At 45.3% G+C, this 13,774-nt stretch overlaps 1 protein-coding gene and 1 long non-coding RNA gene across 5 annotated transcripts in view; one reads left to right on the top strand and one right to left on the bottom strand.

The window, feature by feature from the left end:
• Positions 1-303: 303 nt before the first annotated feature.
• On the bottom strand, positions 304-2,740 carry LOC141503357 (uncharacterized). The gene is made up of 2 exons (XR_012472824.1): positions 2,595-2,740; positions 304-1,802 (listed from the first exon to the last, which is right to left on the bottom strand). It is a non-coding gene; the product is annotated as an uncharacterized LOC141503357 (long non-coding RNA).
• A 2,333-nt stretch (positions 2,741-5,073) lies between these two features.
• Positions 5,074-13,774, top strand: part of ST3GAL1 (ST3 beta-galactoside alpha-2,3-sialyltransferase 1) — a 117,202-nt gene continuing 108,501 nt past the window's right edge. For 2 of the 4 annotated variants that reach the window (XM_074202528.1, XM_074202525.1), the window contains exon 1: positions 5,736-8,102. The gene's annotated coding sequence lies outside the window, so the exon portion shown is untranslated. Of the gene's footprint in view, positions 5,283-5,735; positions 8,103-13,774 lie in introns of those variants that run through there. The other 2 variants (XM_074202526.1, XM_074202527.1) reach the window with 2 other exon arrangements.

The raw sequence follows: 13,774 nt of genomic DNA, 5'->3' as shown, positions 1-13,774 counted from the left end.
GTGCCGACCTCACAGGTTGTTATGAGGTTTACCTGAAATAATGTACATGAAGTGTCTTTGCACTCTCTAAAAGGTGATGCAAATGGCAGCTATTTTTTTTCAAGAAGTCCAAAATCAAACTTTCTGACTTAGGGGTGCTGCCATTAGGTAGGGGAATCAAAGCCTGCAAAGACACATTTGTGTGTCTTACTTGTGCTTACTTGTAACAGTTAAGAAACCAGTGTTCTCCCTTGTTTTTCTGCATAATCAAAAGTTTGGGATTAAAGCCCATTAGGAGGTTTCCATTTTTGTATGTGTCAAGAATTGGGGGTGGGGGAGGGGAAGGATAAAATTTATGATGGGAATAAATCAGTTTTTTAAAACTTTCATTACTAAGAGCTTTTCTTATTTCTCTGAGCATGTGGGAAAAGTGAACACTTAATCAATTACAGAACCTTAAGAGAACTCTTTGTACAGGCACTCCTGGTTATAAGTATTACCAGTTGTGCCCTGGAAGTGTGCATTCTGAAGCATGTACAGAATGAACTCCGTAGTTAGAACCAAACCTATATATAATATATAAAATTTATATGCATATCTAATAAACTTGCTGCTGGAAATACTCCATGCTCTGACTTCATCAGGATCTTCCCTTCCTGAAATATAGACCTTTCAGGAAGAAAGAGGATCATCCAGCAATAGAGTGAAAATACCATTTTTATTAGAAATGTACTGGAATAAAGATTGATTGTAGTAATGTACAGAGGAAGTCATATAATTTTAAAGGGAAATACTTTATAAAACTTTAACTACCTGCTTAGGAAGTAATGCTGAGGCTAGAGACATCTCATGTCCAGGAGCTATGGATTTAGAGTCCCAAGGCCTGTATTCCAATTCTGTCTCTCCCACTTTTATTTCTTCTGTTACCTTAGTAAAGTAATTTAGCTTCATTGAGTCTCAGTTTCTAAGCCTATAAAATAAAAGGTTTAGATTAGACGAGACGATCTCTAAGAATCTATATAATACTAAATCCAATGATCCCAATGACCAGAAGATCTGGTTCTGCTACTTACTACCTGTGATTCACAATCTACTCACTTATAACCTCTTTGAGACACAGTTTCTACAATTGTAAGAAGACAATAGTTGCAAGATAGTTACTCCACAGGTTTGTTGCCAGAATCAATGAGACAATGAACGTAAAGTGCTACTTCTATTTTAGAGGAAGTAAATATTTTCATGTCCTTAATAATAAGTGAATATGTTGAAAGTTTGTTATATGCTGATCCCATTTTACAAACATTTTCTCCCCTGTGATCCTCACCACCCTAGGAAATAAGTTGCAATTATATCCCCATTTTATAGGTAGGGAAATCACAAAAGTGAATTGTCACACAGCTAAAGGTCAGAGGCCTGGATTCTGAACTCATTATCTTCTTGAGTTCCGATCATGTACTCTATCCACTAGGCCAGCCCTTTAACGGGATTTCCCTAAACCTAAAAAAAAAAAAAATTAATCCATCTGGAAAATGAAATGGCTGAAGTGTCGATCTCAGAAGTGCAATGTAGTCCTTGTTCCTAATAGTAAATCTCTTAACTCATCATCCACCTACCCCATCCCCCTTTCCAAATACAGAGGAAATTCTGGGAATGGTGAAGTTAGCTTAGTCACAGGGTAAAAAGCCTTTGGTAACTATTCAGGAAGTTTGGGAAGCTGGCAGAGGAGGGACTGGCTTTTTATCTAATTCCTGTGAAAGCAATTTTCTTGTCTCAAGGCGAAAGAATGACTGCTCAGGATGTCTCCAGGGGAGGGGTCCAAAAAGCTAAAAAAAAAAAATTAAAAATACTATCACCACCACTACCACCAAAACATCAACAACTACAAAACTCTCAGAGTGCTGAAGGGAGCTTAGTCATTCTAGCGCCTTAGACATTCCAGGTTTGGCTGTTCCTGGAAAATGTGCTCTCCCCTTGGATCCGTGGTCTTCTCTCTCTCCTCTGATCCTGGGCTTCCCTTCTCCTTCTCTGTTCCTCCTGGCTCCCCCGCAACACATCACTGTCTTTATATTTCTCCACCTCGCTCTTGCTCTCGTTTCTCACTTTTTGGTAGTCTGTGGGGGCCTCCCCATCTCCGTGTGTCTGTCTGCCGGGCCCGTTCCTCTCCTCCCCTTTCCCTCATTAAAATTGATTTACAGAAGCAATTCATGTCGGAAGAATTTATTACTAAGCCTGGCCTCCCCCCCACCCCCACCCCATGACATTGCTCATGCAAGAAATGAGTATGATTTGGGCAAATGTCATAGCCAGCAGATAGGAGCAGGATTTTTCTTGCACCTATAAATTGTTCCTTTTTAATTCATAAGGGACTCCCTAATCTTTAGAAAATTAACCCCGCTCTTCTCTCCCCGCTCCAAAAAAAAAAAAAGTCCACCCAAACAGTGGTTTTGAAGGGGCATCTCTGGGGGGGGGGGGCATGGAAAAGAGCTCAGTTTAGGGCTGAGACTGGAGCAGGACTAAGGCTGGGGGCCGGACAAACTTTTCACCTCCTCTCTTCCCCCTCCCCTCCTCCGGCCGGGCTCCCCCTCCGCCGCCGCCTCCTTCTCTGTCTGTCTCACCGGCACGACTGCGAGTCTGGTCCCTCTACATCCAGGAACAAGCCGCTGCCTGGCCGATGGCTAGCTTTTCTTCTGTGCTTCCTTAGTCATTCACTCCCGGACTCGTCTCTGCCCGCTGGCTCCCCCTTTCCCTTTTCTCTCTGCCCCCCTCCACCGTCAGCACCCCAGCCCTTCCCCGCCGCTTGGCCCCGTCTGTCTCGGGTCTCGTCTCCAGCTGGTCCCATCCGCTCCGGGGCCTCCCGACCCCTCGCGCTTATCAGCCGAGGCCAGCCCCGGGGGACTTGACAGCTCTTATCTCTGCAGGGGCTGGCGGGTGTGAGAGTGTGTGTGTGTGTGTGTGTGTGTGTGTGTGTGTGTGTGTGTGCGCGCGTGTGTGTGTGTGTGTCTGTGTGCGCGTCTGTGTGTGCGTGTCTGCCCACGCGCGCGCCCCCACTCCTGTCCAGAGCCGGTGTCCACCTGGCCCCTAGCCCTCCCACGCCAGCTCCTCCCGTGCTGTTGTGGACGTGCATGTGTGTGTGCACGCGTGTGTGCAGCTACGTCTGAGTGTGTGCCTGCGTCTGCAGCTGAGGAGGAGCCAGCCCCGAGGTGTTCGGCTCTCTCCCTCCCATCCACGTGGCTCCCCGAGTGCTATATTAGGTTTGCAGGAAGCCGGCCCAGAAAGAAAGCCGAGCCGGGGCTGGGGGGCGGGGGGGGGGGGGGAGGGAGGGGGAGGAGGAGGAGGAGGAGGAGGAGGAGGAGGAGGAGGAGGAAGTCTCAGCGTGTCTGTTACACACTAGTGGCACGCTCCCCTCAGGTTCCCATTCTCTGCCTTATTCTCGCTGTCTCTGTCTCTCTGACTGTCTCTGTGTCTGACGCGCGCGCACACACATACACACACACACACACACACACACACACACACACACACACACACACAACCACAGTCATTTTCCTGTTTCTGTCTCTTTCCTTAGTCTGTCTCAAATTCACTCACTCCCTCACTTTTTCCCTCCCTCCCTCCCTCACTCTTTCCCTCCCTCACTCTTTCCCTCCCTCCCTCCCTTACTCTTTCCCTCCTTCCCTCCCTCACTCTTTCCCTCCCTCACTCTTTCATTCCCTCACTCTTTCACTCCCACCCTCCCTCTCTTTCCCTCCCTCTTTCACTCCCTCTCTCTTTCACTCCCCTCTCTCCCTCCCTCTCTCCCTCCCTCTCTTTCCCTCCCTCTCTCACTCCCTCCCTCTTTCACTCCCTCTCTTTCCCTCCCTCCCTCTCTCCCTCCCTCCCTCCTCTCTTTCCCTCCCTCTCTCTTTCACTCCCTCTTTCTCTCACTCCCTCTCTCCCTCACCTCTTTCACTCCCTCTCTCTCTTTCCCTCCTCTCCCTCCCTCACTCTTTCACTCCCTCACTCTTTCACTCCCTCCCTCCCTCACTCATTCCCTCCCTCCCTCTTTCACTCCCTCACTCATTCCCTTACTCCCTCCCTCCCTCTTTCACTCCCTCACTCTTTCACTCCCTCCCTCACTCCATTTCCCTTACTCCCTCCCTCTTTCACTCCCTCCCTCTTTCACTCCCTCACTCTTTCACTCCCTCTCTCTCTCCCTCCCTCCCTCTCTTTCCCTCCCTCCCTCCCTCCTCTTCACTCCCTCTCTCTTTCACTCCCCTCTCTCCCTCCCTCTCTTTCCCTCCCTCCCTCCCTCTCTCTTTCCCTCCCTCACTCTTTCACTCCCTCACTCATTCCCTCCCTCCTTCCCTCACTCCCTCACTCATTCCCTTACTCTTTCCCTCCCTCCCTCCCTTACTCTTTCACTTCCTCCCTCCCTCATTCCCTCCCTCCCTCCCTCTTTCACTCCCTCCCTCTTTCACTCCCTTCTCTCCCTCCCTCCTTCCCTCTCTTCACTCCCTCATTCTCTTTCACTCTCTCTCTCTCTCTCTCCCTCTCTCTCCCTCCCTCTCCCTCCTCTTCACTCCCTCTCTCTCTCTCTCTCCTCTCCCCCTCCTCTCCCTCCCTCTTCCCTCCCTCTTTCACTCCCTTTCTCTTTCACTCTCTCTCTCTCTCTCTCTCCCTCTCTCTCCCTCCCTCCTTCCCTCCCTCTTTCACTCCCTTTCTCTTTCACTCTCTCTCTCTCTCTCTCTCCCTCTCTCTCCCTCCCTCCTTCCCTCCCTCTTTCACTCCCTTTCTCTCTTCACTCTCTCTCTCTCTCTCTCTCTCTCTCTCCTCTCTCTCTCCCTCCTCTCTCTCTCCCTCTCTCTCTCCTCCCTCTCTCTCATCTCTCCTCTCTCTCTCTCTCCTCTTTCTCTTCTCACTTTCTCTTTCACTCTCTCTCTCTCTCTCCTCCCTCCTCTCCCCAGTGAGGCTCCCCGCTAGCGGGAGGGAGCCGACTCCTCCCCCAGTGTCTCCCAACCCCGGGCCGCCCCCGCCCCTCCGCCGCTTCTACGGGGGGAAGGTGTTCCGGAGGCGGCGCCCCCCGGCCCCGCCCCGCCCCCGCCCCTCGGCTCCCCGGGCTCCGGCTCACTCTACTCCCCCACTATGCCTGACAGTTTCGACACTTGGCAAAGACAAAGAGCGAGAGACCACGGGGAGGAGAGAGAGGAGGGAGACACGGAAGGGCCCGGGACCTCACTCCCCCTCTCCGGCTCACACCCCCCGCCCCATCCACACCCCTCCCCCCGCCGGGCCAGTCCACGAAACTCTCCACGCCGCGGGCCACGGTGAGTGTCGGCGCCGGCTCAGCCGCCTGCGTGCAGGAGAGGGGCGCCCTGGGGTCCACGGCGGAGCTCGGGCTGAGGGAGACTCGGGGGAGAGAGGAGTCCAGGGACCGGCTCCCCCAGGCTTTCCTTCTCCGGGACGTGCTGCCGCTCGCTCCCAAAGCCGGGACCCCGGGGTTCTGGAGGTTCTCGGAAAGGCCGGGGGAACGGAGAGGGGCACGGGTCGCGAAGGACGCGGAGAGACGTGAGGAAGCGGGGGGCCGGGCTTTGAGGACCCGCGGACGGGCTGCGGAGGGGGCAGAGCGAGCCCCACACAGGGTGGCAACTCGCAGCAAACAGCCCCGGGGGGAGCCGGACGGGGAAACGGGGGTGGGCTGGAGCGGGGTGCCGCAGGAGGCGGCTCCCTCTGCCCCCTCCGGCAGACCGGTGCCCGGGAGAGCAGGGAAGCCTCGCCGCAAGCCTTTTTCCTGGGATGCCCGAGTGATGCCAGGGGAAGGCAGAGATGGAAAGCCCACCGTCTGCCCCCCGAGCCCGGGGCTCTTTAGGACAGGATGCGGCGGCGGCGGCGCGGACGGCAGCGTGCTGGAAGCGGGAGGGAGAGAAGGCAGCGCAGCTCGGCTTCTTTCTCCAAACAGCCAAACCCCCCCAAAGCCCTCTTCGGCCAGGCGGAGTGAAAGCTCCCGGCCCCGCGCCCTTCCACTCGGGGCAGAAATGACAAGTTCCACGCTGCCGGAGGGGTGGGGGAGGAACGCCGTTCCTGGGACTTCAGGCGGCCGGGTGGAGGAGCGTGGGGTGTCTGTGCGTCCTGACCTTGGAAGGGGCGGGAGGAGAGGGAAAGTGGGAAAGGGACTTCGCCTAGAGTAGCTGGACAACCCAAAGTGAGCCTCTGCTGCACCCCAAACTCGACCTCGCCCGCCCCAGCCCCGTTAGGTGAAGCGGCAGCTCAGAAAAGCCCGCAAAGCCCAGGCACTTAGCAACTTTGTTCCCCTGCCCTTTCTTTTTATCTCCCTTTCCCTCCCTCCCCATTCCCTCCAGCCCCGTTATCTCTTTTGCCCTGGAGTTTGGTTTCCTCGGGGGGAGGACTCTGAGCTCTGTTTGCCTGCCAGTGGAGGCCCGTACTGTGACCCCGCGAAAGCTGGGGTTGGGAGCGCCCAACTGTGGCGCAACTTGTGGAGGCTGACTTCTCTGGGCTGGCCAGACCGAGGGGACCGGGAGGTGGAAACTCCCTGCACGAGAAGCGGGGCAGATCTGGCTTCTGCTTTGGGTTTTTGTGCAGATCCGAAGGTTCGGATTGACTCCTGGCTCAACACAGGTAAAGACTCTGCCGTCTCTCTTTTCTCAACTCCTCCATTCGATCCCCGAGGGAAGGGGGTTTAAGGGGGTTGACTCCGAAATCCCTATTCCATCCTTGCTCTTCCCTGCCCCCCTTTTATTTAAAAAAAAATGAACCAGCAAGACCCCACTACCATGTTCCCCCAACCCCATTAAAGGGGGGGGGGGGGAGAAGGAAGGAAGATTCCTAGAACTAATGCCTGAGGAAGCTAACAGGGTGTAGACACCAGTGGTTCTTGGTTGCTCCCGATTTGTTTAGAAAGAGGGGAAATCTCTTTGGGGGAAAATATTCTACGGATGCAGATCTGAACAAAGTTTATTTGGTCAAGTTCCAGATTCAAGGACCATCTGAAATGACCTTGAAAAATCACTTCTCTCTCAATCTTACTTTTCCCATCAGTGAAGAAAAAGAGGGAGACTACCTGACCTTTAAAGCGTCTTCTAGCTCTAAGTATGTTATCTTTCTGGACTGTATGACCACGTGCTTAAATCTTAATCTCTCTACTTAGTTTTTGGTTTTGCAAACCCTCATAACTCTATCTAATGCTATCTGCCTCTAGGGTTATTTTGAGGAACGTGTTTTGTTACCTTATACTGCTTTCTTTGCAAATGTGAATTTCTCTTGTTGGACTTTGGCAAAAAATGGTACTTATTTTATCCTCCCTGTTTCCAGAAAATGTAAAAACGGGACTTATTCTATCTTCCCTGTTTCCAGAAAAATGTTTGGGCTCCAGGGGAAAAAAAATTGGAACTTAGGTTTTGGAAAACAAAGAAACACTGCAAAGAGTTTCTACCAAAAGACCAATAGTAGCCTAGTTTAGAACCCCTTCTTTTTTCATCTCTTGAGTGAGGTTCAGGGAAGTGAGAAGTGACTTGCCCAAGGTCACATTTGCATTTATTAGCTTCTCAGATATAGGTAATTAAGGTTTTTTTTTTTTAGAACAAGTTTTCCTAGCAGCTTTTTACTTTTCTGGACTTTAGATCCCCCTTTCTAGAGGTACCAGTGTCTTCCTTGTCCTAAGTCCATTAACATACTTACCTCATTGAGGTCTGGGTTGTTTGAGGGGTGTGTACATGGGTCTTCTTTAATCCAAGTCGGTTCTAGTCTTTAGATTCTGTATAACTCCTTTTTCTAGCCCTATAGTGATATAGAAAAAGGCACACATGATCCTCTAGGTATCCCCGGACTGAAGTGTGGAGAAGAGAAGAAAAGTTGAGGAAATGGCAAGGATATCTGGATAGGGATGCAAGTGAATTTTTATTGTTTGTTTTTTGATGGTGGTTGTTTTTTTTTTTTTTCTTAATTCTGTACCTGAGTTTGACTAAAAGAATAACTGGAGTTCTGTATTCTCGATTCCACCACATACACACCCAGCTTCAACCCTTGGATCCAGTTTGATCCCATGAAGTAGCCATCTTGTACCAGACTAGAGACAGGAGAGAAGGATCCCAGTTTGATTAAAGCAGACTGCCCCTCCGGGGTTCTTCTAGGTATTGCTTTTTTTATCTTTCTGTGTGTATTGACTTGAAGTAGGGGGCGGCATCCCCAAAGTTACAGAGGCAGAAATTCTGGAGTGAGTTTGGAGAGAAGTCAAGGACAGTTTCTTAACCTGAAAGAATCAAGCTGAATACCTCTACTTCCAGGCAGGGCAACAGCCTACAGATCAGGAGACATATACTCTGCCCTAGCTGTTCTGAAGTGGGTGTGGGGGGATACTTTGGCTAGGGAACAACTTTTCTGGAAAAAAAACTCAAGCCCAAATCATAGCAAATCCAAAACATGTCTCTTCCTTTATTTACTCTTTTGGTGGGATTTCAGATCCTGATCTTTTTTGACTTGGTCAGGCTGATGACCTTAACCCCCCTCCTGCAATTGAGATAAACAGGAAACAACTAAAGGTAGAGAAAGGAGTTTCTGCAAAGGGTGCTGTAACTCTGGAGGACAGGATATGATCTGTCCCTTGCTTTAGGTTCTCTTTCCCCCTCTCCTCCACCACTCCTTGCCCCTCCCCCAGTTCCCCACCTCCCAATGCCTCTTTTTGTTCTATCTATGGAAAGGAAGCTTTTATTGATTACTCTGAATTGACAGTGTTAAAACTTGAGCTTGGCAGTACTGTTTTTTTTACTATGAAACCAAAATGTTCATCCTTCACTCAGCTTTTTCCTTTAGCACATAAGAGTTTTACAGACTTTACTCAAGAAAACAGCAGTAGTCTGCCCCCTTTTGGGTGTGAAGAGATCTAACAGATTCTTTAGATCTTAAGAGTTCTAGCCACTATCTGTGTTGGGCTTCAGGACTTGGGGTCTCCTTGTTCTTGGATTAGCCAGTTATGTTAAACTAGAGGATGTGAATTCCTAGGTCCTGTGGATAGGGCTCTGAATTTGAAATCAGAGCCCCTCGATTCTGATTACAGTTCTGCTATTTACTACATATGTGATCTCAGGCAAGTTTCTTGAAATCTCTGGGAATCTTTTTTTCCCCCAGTAAAATAAAAGGGATAGAATTATAGAAGGTCTAAGGTCCTTCAAGCTCTGGATCCCCCTTTTTTCAGAATGTATACATTGAACTAGGACTCAGGAGATCTGGATTCAATTCCTAGGTCACTACTGACTAGCCATGAAATGATGGGGTTGTACTAGAATTCAAGGGTTCTTGACATGGAGTCCATGAACTTTTAAAATAAAAATAATTTGAAAAATGTATTTCAGTATAATTTCTTTCCTTTCTAATCCTTTGTATTTTATTTGATGAATTTAAAAATATGATTCAAAGAACACATACTTGGCCTTGACTAGACTGCTCAAGGGGTTCAAGACAAGAAAGGTGAAGAATCTCTGGAGGAAATGATTTGATTTCTTTCAAGCTTCAACAACCTATTAATCCACAACAGATTCAAAAAGGAATCCAACAAGTCTATCAATCTCTCCCGCTATCCTTGTGTACAAAATGGTAGGTCATAGGAGAATACAGATTTATGCTTGAATGACTAAATTCAGAGTTGCTGAATTATTAAAATGGAGGTATCTAGTGGAATGCCCCTAGGCTCTGTCATGTACCCTGTGTTTTTCAACTTTTTTTTTAATCCAGAGTATATGATCAGTTGTGAAATCTTAAGTCTCATTTCTGATATCCATTCAAACATTGCTAGGTAGGACACTTAACTTCTCAGGGCTCCAGGTAAATTTCCAAGTCCCTAAATCTATCTCTAAATTCTGTTCTTGATAATCTCTAAGATCTCCAGTGCTAATAGCCTTTTACTTTGCTTAACAGTTGCCTTTTCTCAAGGGATTTGAACCTTGCTCCACCATTGTACCATAAAATTAATCACCAGAATTATTGAATAATAAAATTAGAGCCAGAGCCCTCAAATCCTTTACATCAGTGCAAATGAAATATGTTTTTTTTCACCTTATAGGTTTTATTTATTTTTTTTTGCAACAGTATGGGAATCTATTTTGCATGATTTCACATGTTTTTATTGTTTGCCTTCTCAATGGTTGGAGGGGAGGCTGGAGGGAAAGAGAGAATTTGGAAATTAAATTTTTTTTAAATGTTAAAAATAAATAATAAAATTTTAAAAATCTTTCAGTGGACCAGGACCCTTTCAAAGACTATTAATTGAAGAAAACAAGAAATAAAGGAAGTTATAGAGAAAGGAGTTTCTTCAAAGGGTGCTATAAATCTAGAGGACATGATATGATCTGTCCTTTGCTATAGGTTCTCTTCCCTCTCTCCTCCACCCCTCCCTGCCCCCCCATCTTGCTCCCCATCTCCCCTGCCTATTTTTGATCTATCTATAGAAAGGAAACTTTTATTGATTATTCTGAATTGATAGTGTTAAAACTTGAGATTGGCTGTATTGGTTTTTTTTTACTATGAAATCAAATTGTTCATCCTTCACTCAGCTTTTCCTTTTACCCATAAGAGTTTTAAAAACTTTAATGGGAGCCCCCCCCAGACTGATGAATCCCATAGGTTTGATTAAATATAACTATCTGTCCATCTATCTGTCTATCTTTCCATCCAACTAGAAATATATACATATAAAGATAGTTAGACATAGAGGCAAGAGATATACATATGCATACATATATACATATAGATATACATATCTATTAAACATCTCTCTTCTTAGAGAGAAACTTTATTAAAAAGGACAGAGTAGTGCTTTGGAATAGTTTCTGAGTCAAAAGATGTGGGTCTCAGTCCTTGTTGTACAAGACTTTAAGCAAGTCATTTCCATACTCTGGACCTCTGTTTTCTCATCTATAAAATGAGGGAGTTGGAGAAGATGATCTCCAAGAAGAAAAAGTGAACATTAACCTGAGACACCAATTGAATCAACACTGCTTCAATATAGTTAGTTTAAATACATATTCAACCAGAAGACCATGGTTGTCCACAATTACCTTCATATATATTTACTTAGAAGGAAACATTTGAGTAGAATAAAAATTCTGACTGCTGATAAACCAGATATAATGGAATAGTGCCAAAGAATCATTTCTATCCATAGTGCATGAAACAACTCTGTATTAAAGACCAAGTTTGTCTAATTAGATATTTATCTTCTGAGAAATTCAAACATATTTAAAAACAATAAAAAACAAACAAACAGGTTTTTCTTTATTTAGAAGACTGGACCAAAGGAGAGAAAATCTACTTTTGAATGTATAAAGACATCTGTTCTGTAGATTGTTATCAAATCTTTGAGCTAGAAGACACAACCAAAGTAACTTAGTACAACATGACTGTTGAATTAATCAACTGATTGGTTCATTCATTCATTCATTCATTAATCATTTATGTGCCAGGGGCTATACTGACTTTCAAATCATCTCTATGACATCTTCAACAAATGTTATCCAATTTATATTTGAAAACCTACATTAATAGGTACTTACCAGCTCCTGAGTCAGTATCTAGGGAGATGATTCTCCAGTCAATTTGTTTAGCCTTAACCTCTTTCCTGATCCCCAGTATTAGATCTCCAAATATCTACTGGATGTCTCATAGGCATCTTAAATTGAACATGTACAAAACTCAACTGCCTGGAACTCTCATCCTTATATATCTGCCTCCTGGCTTCCTTGACTTCTTTCATGTTTCAGATAAAGTCTTATCTTCTCCCTTATTTGTAGAGGCTCCCCTCTGAGACTGCTGTCACTTTATCCTTTCTATGTCCCATCTGTACATAGCTTGTTTGTATCTTGTCTTCCCCTTGAGAACAAGGACTAATTTTTCACCTTTCTCAGCACTTAGCACAGTGCTTGGTCGCTTACTTGCTGATCTGCTATTTCACTTTGAAATGGTTTTAATTCCTAGAGATTTAATAATAAGTTACATCTAATAGATTTTCACAGATGAGAAAAGTGAGGCTTGGGGATTAAGTGACTTGTCCAAGGTTACCCAACCAATGAATCTTAGAGCCTGGATTCCAACCCACCTTTCTACTTAAGTCAAGTTCACCATATTTTTTTTTGAAGTTCAACTGACTGAGTTACAGATGTTGATTGAGTTGATTTGAATTTTGGTTTTCAGGGAGAAAAATTTCAGTTTAATGTAAGGACAGAGTTACAAAAGGGCAAGTTACAGGCTTCCTAAGGAAAGGTTAGCTCTACCTCATTTACATATGTGTGTACATGTGTGCATGCGTGCACACACACACACACACGACAGGACATTTCTGAAACATCAGCCAACAGGAGCTATTTCCTCCTCATCCATCTCATATGTTTTCTCCTTGAATCAGTCAGTGTCCAGAGATTAAAGTGATCTCTATATTCTGATGAATAACCAAGGCTTTAGATCATGGAGATATTGAAGGCAGGATAATATCAAACTCAGGATGAGAACAATTTGTTCCAAGGGTCATGAAAGAGACTGAAGCAGGTAGCATGAGTGCTTTGTGCTTGGCCAGACATAGTACATGCCAAGGTCTTACAGCTACTACATCCTGGACCATTGCCAGGAATCTTGACTTTTGTCTTGTCACTGGACTTGAATGACTAGAAGAGAGTGTGAGGTTGATGACTGTGCAACTGCCTCTCTTAAAGCCAAGTCAGGAGCAAGTCAAGATATCATACTTGTGGTATCTTTGGTTCTCTTGAAGAATGAACAACAACAACTTAAAAGGCTTCATGTTGACTTCAAAAAACCACAAATTAACTTTATCTCTGTTATATTACATTTTATGTATTTTTGCTGAATTTCTCAATTAGATCTTAATCTGATGGGGCTGAAAAATTGGCACCTCTGATGAAGCCATACACTAGCTTCTGAAGACAGGGTCTAAGCTGAACTCTGTTAAAGATAAGATAAATCATTTCTCTTCAATAGGCCATCCTCAGTTTCCTCATTTGTAAAATGGAGATTGTGTGGGTTGTAACCTACTAAACTAACTTAAATTACTACTAATTGTCTCAGTTATAAAATTATTATCACTTTACTCTAATAATAAGAATATTAACAGCAAGCATTTATATAGAACCTTAAGGTTTGTAAAACACTTTGCAGATGTTGCCTCATTTGATCTTCATAACTACCATAAGAGGTAAGTCCTATTATTACCCCCAGTTTACAAATGAGGATACTGAGGCAAACAAAGCTTAAGTGACTTGTCTAGGGTCACATGCTAGTAAGAGTCTCAAACTATAATTGAACTTAGGTCTTCATGACTCCCAAGTCTGGTTCTCTATTGGATCACTGAAGATTGTGTATTGTTCATTTCATCACTAATATTTTTATTAAAAGTAGCAGTCTTGGTTTTGGAAGAGATGAAGAGTAAACAAAATTTGGACTTTGCTGTCCCATGCTTTCTTTTAAAATGCTGTTAATCCTACCACCTGGTGGAGAATTGGATATATGATAATTATTGCTTGGAAAACATTTCAGTAGCAACAATGAGCCTAACTTGTCTTAATGGAAAATATTTCTGGTTATTCCTAAAGCATAATTTTATGTTTCAAAACCCAAATCACATGACAGAAACTTTATACATTCTAATAAACCTTTGCTTGCTTTAGTTAGTCCTCATCTCTGTCACCATGCAAATTAAGTCAAACATAGATAATCCTTGCCAACCAGCCATTTAACATGCCTTAATCTAGATAGAAATTAGAAAATTCATCAGGGCCAGTATATATGTAATCTGAAGATTCAG

The sequence above is a fragment of the Macrotis lagotis genome, chromosome X, assembly GCF_037893015.1.
Source record: "Macrotis lagotis isolate mMagLag1 chromosome X, bilby.v1.9.chrom.fasta, whole genome shotgun sequence".
Taxonomy (NCBI): domain Eukaryota; kingdom Metazoa; phylum Chordata; class Mammalia; order Peramelemorphia; family Peramelidae; genus Macrotis; species Macrotis lagotis.
This window is presented reverse-complemented; position numbering and strand designations above follow the sequence as displayed.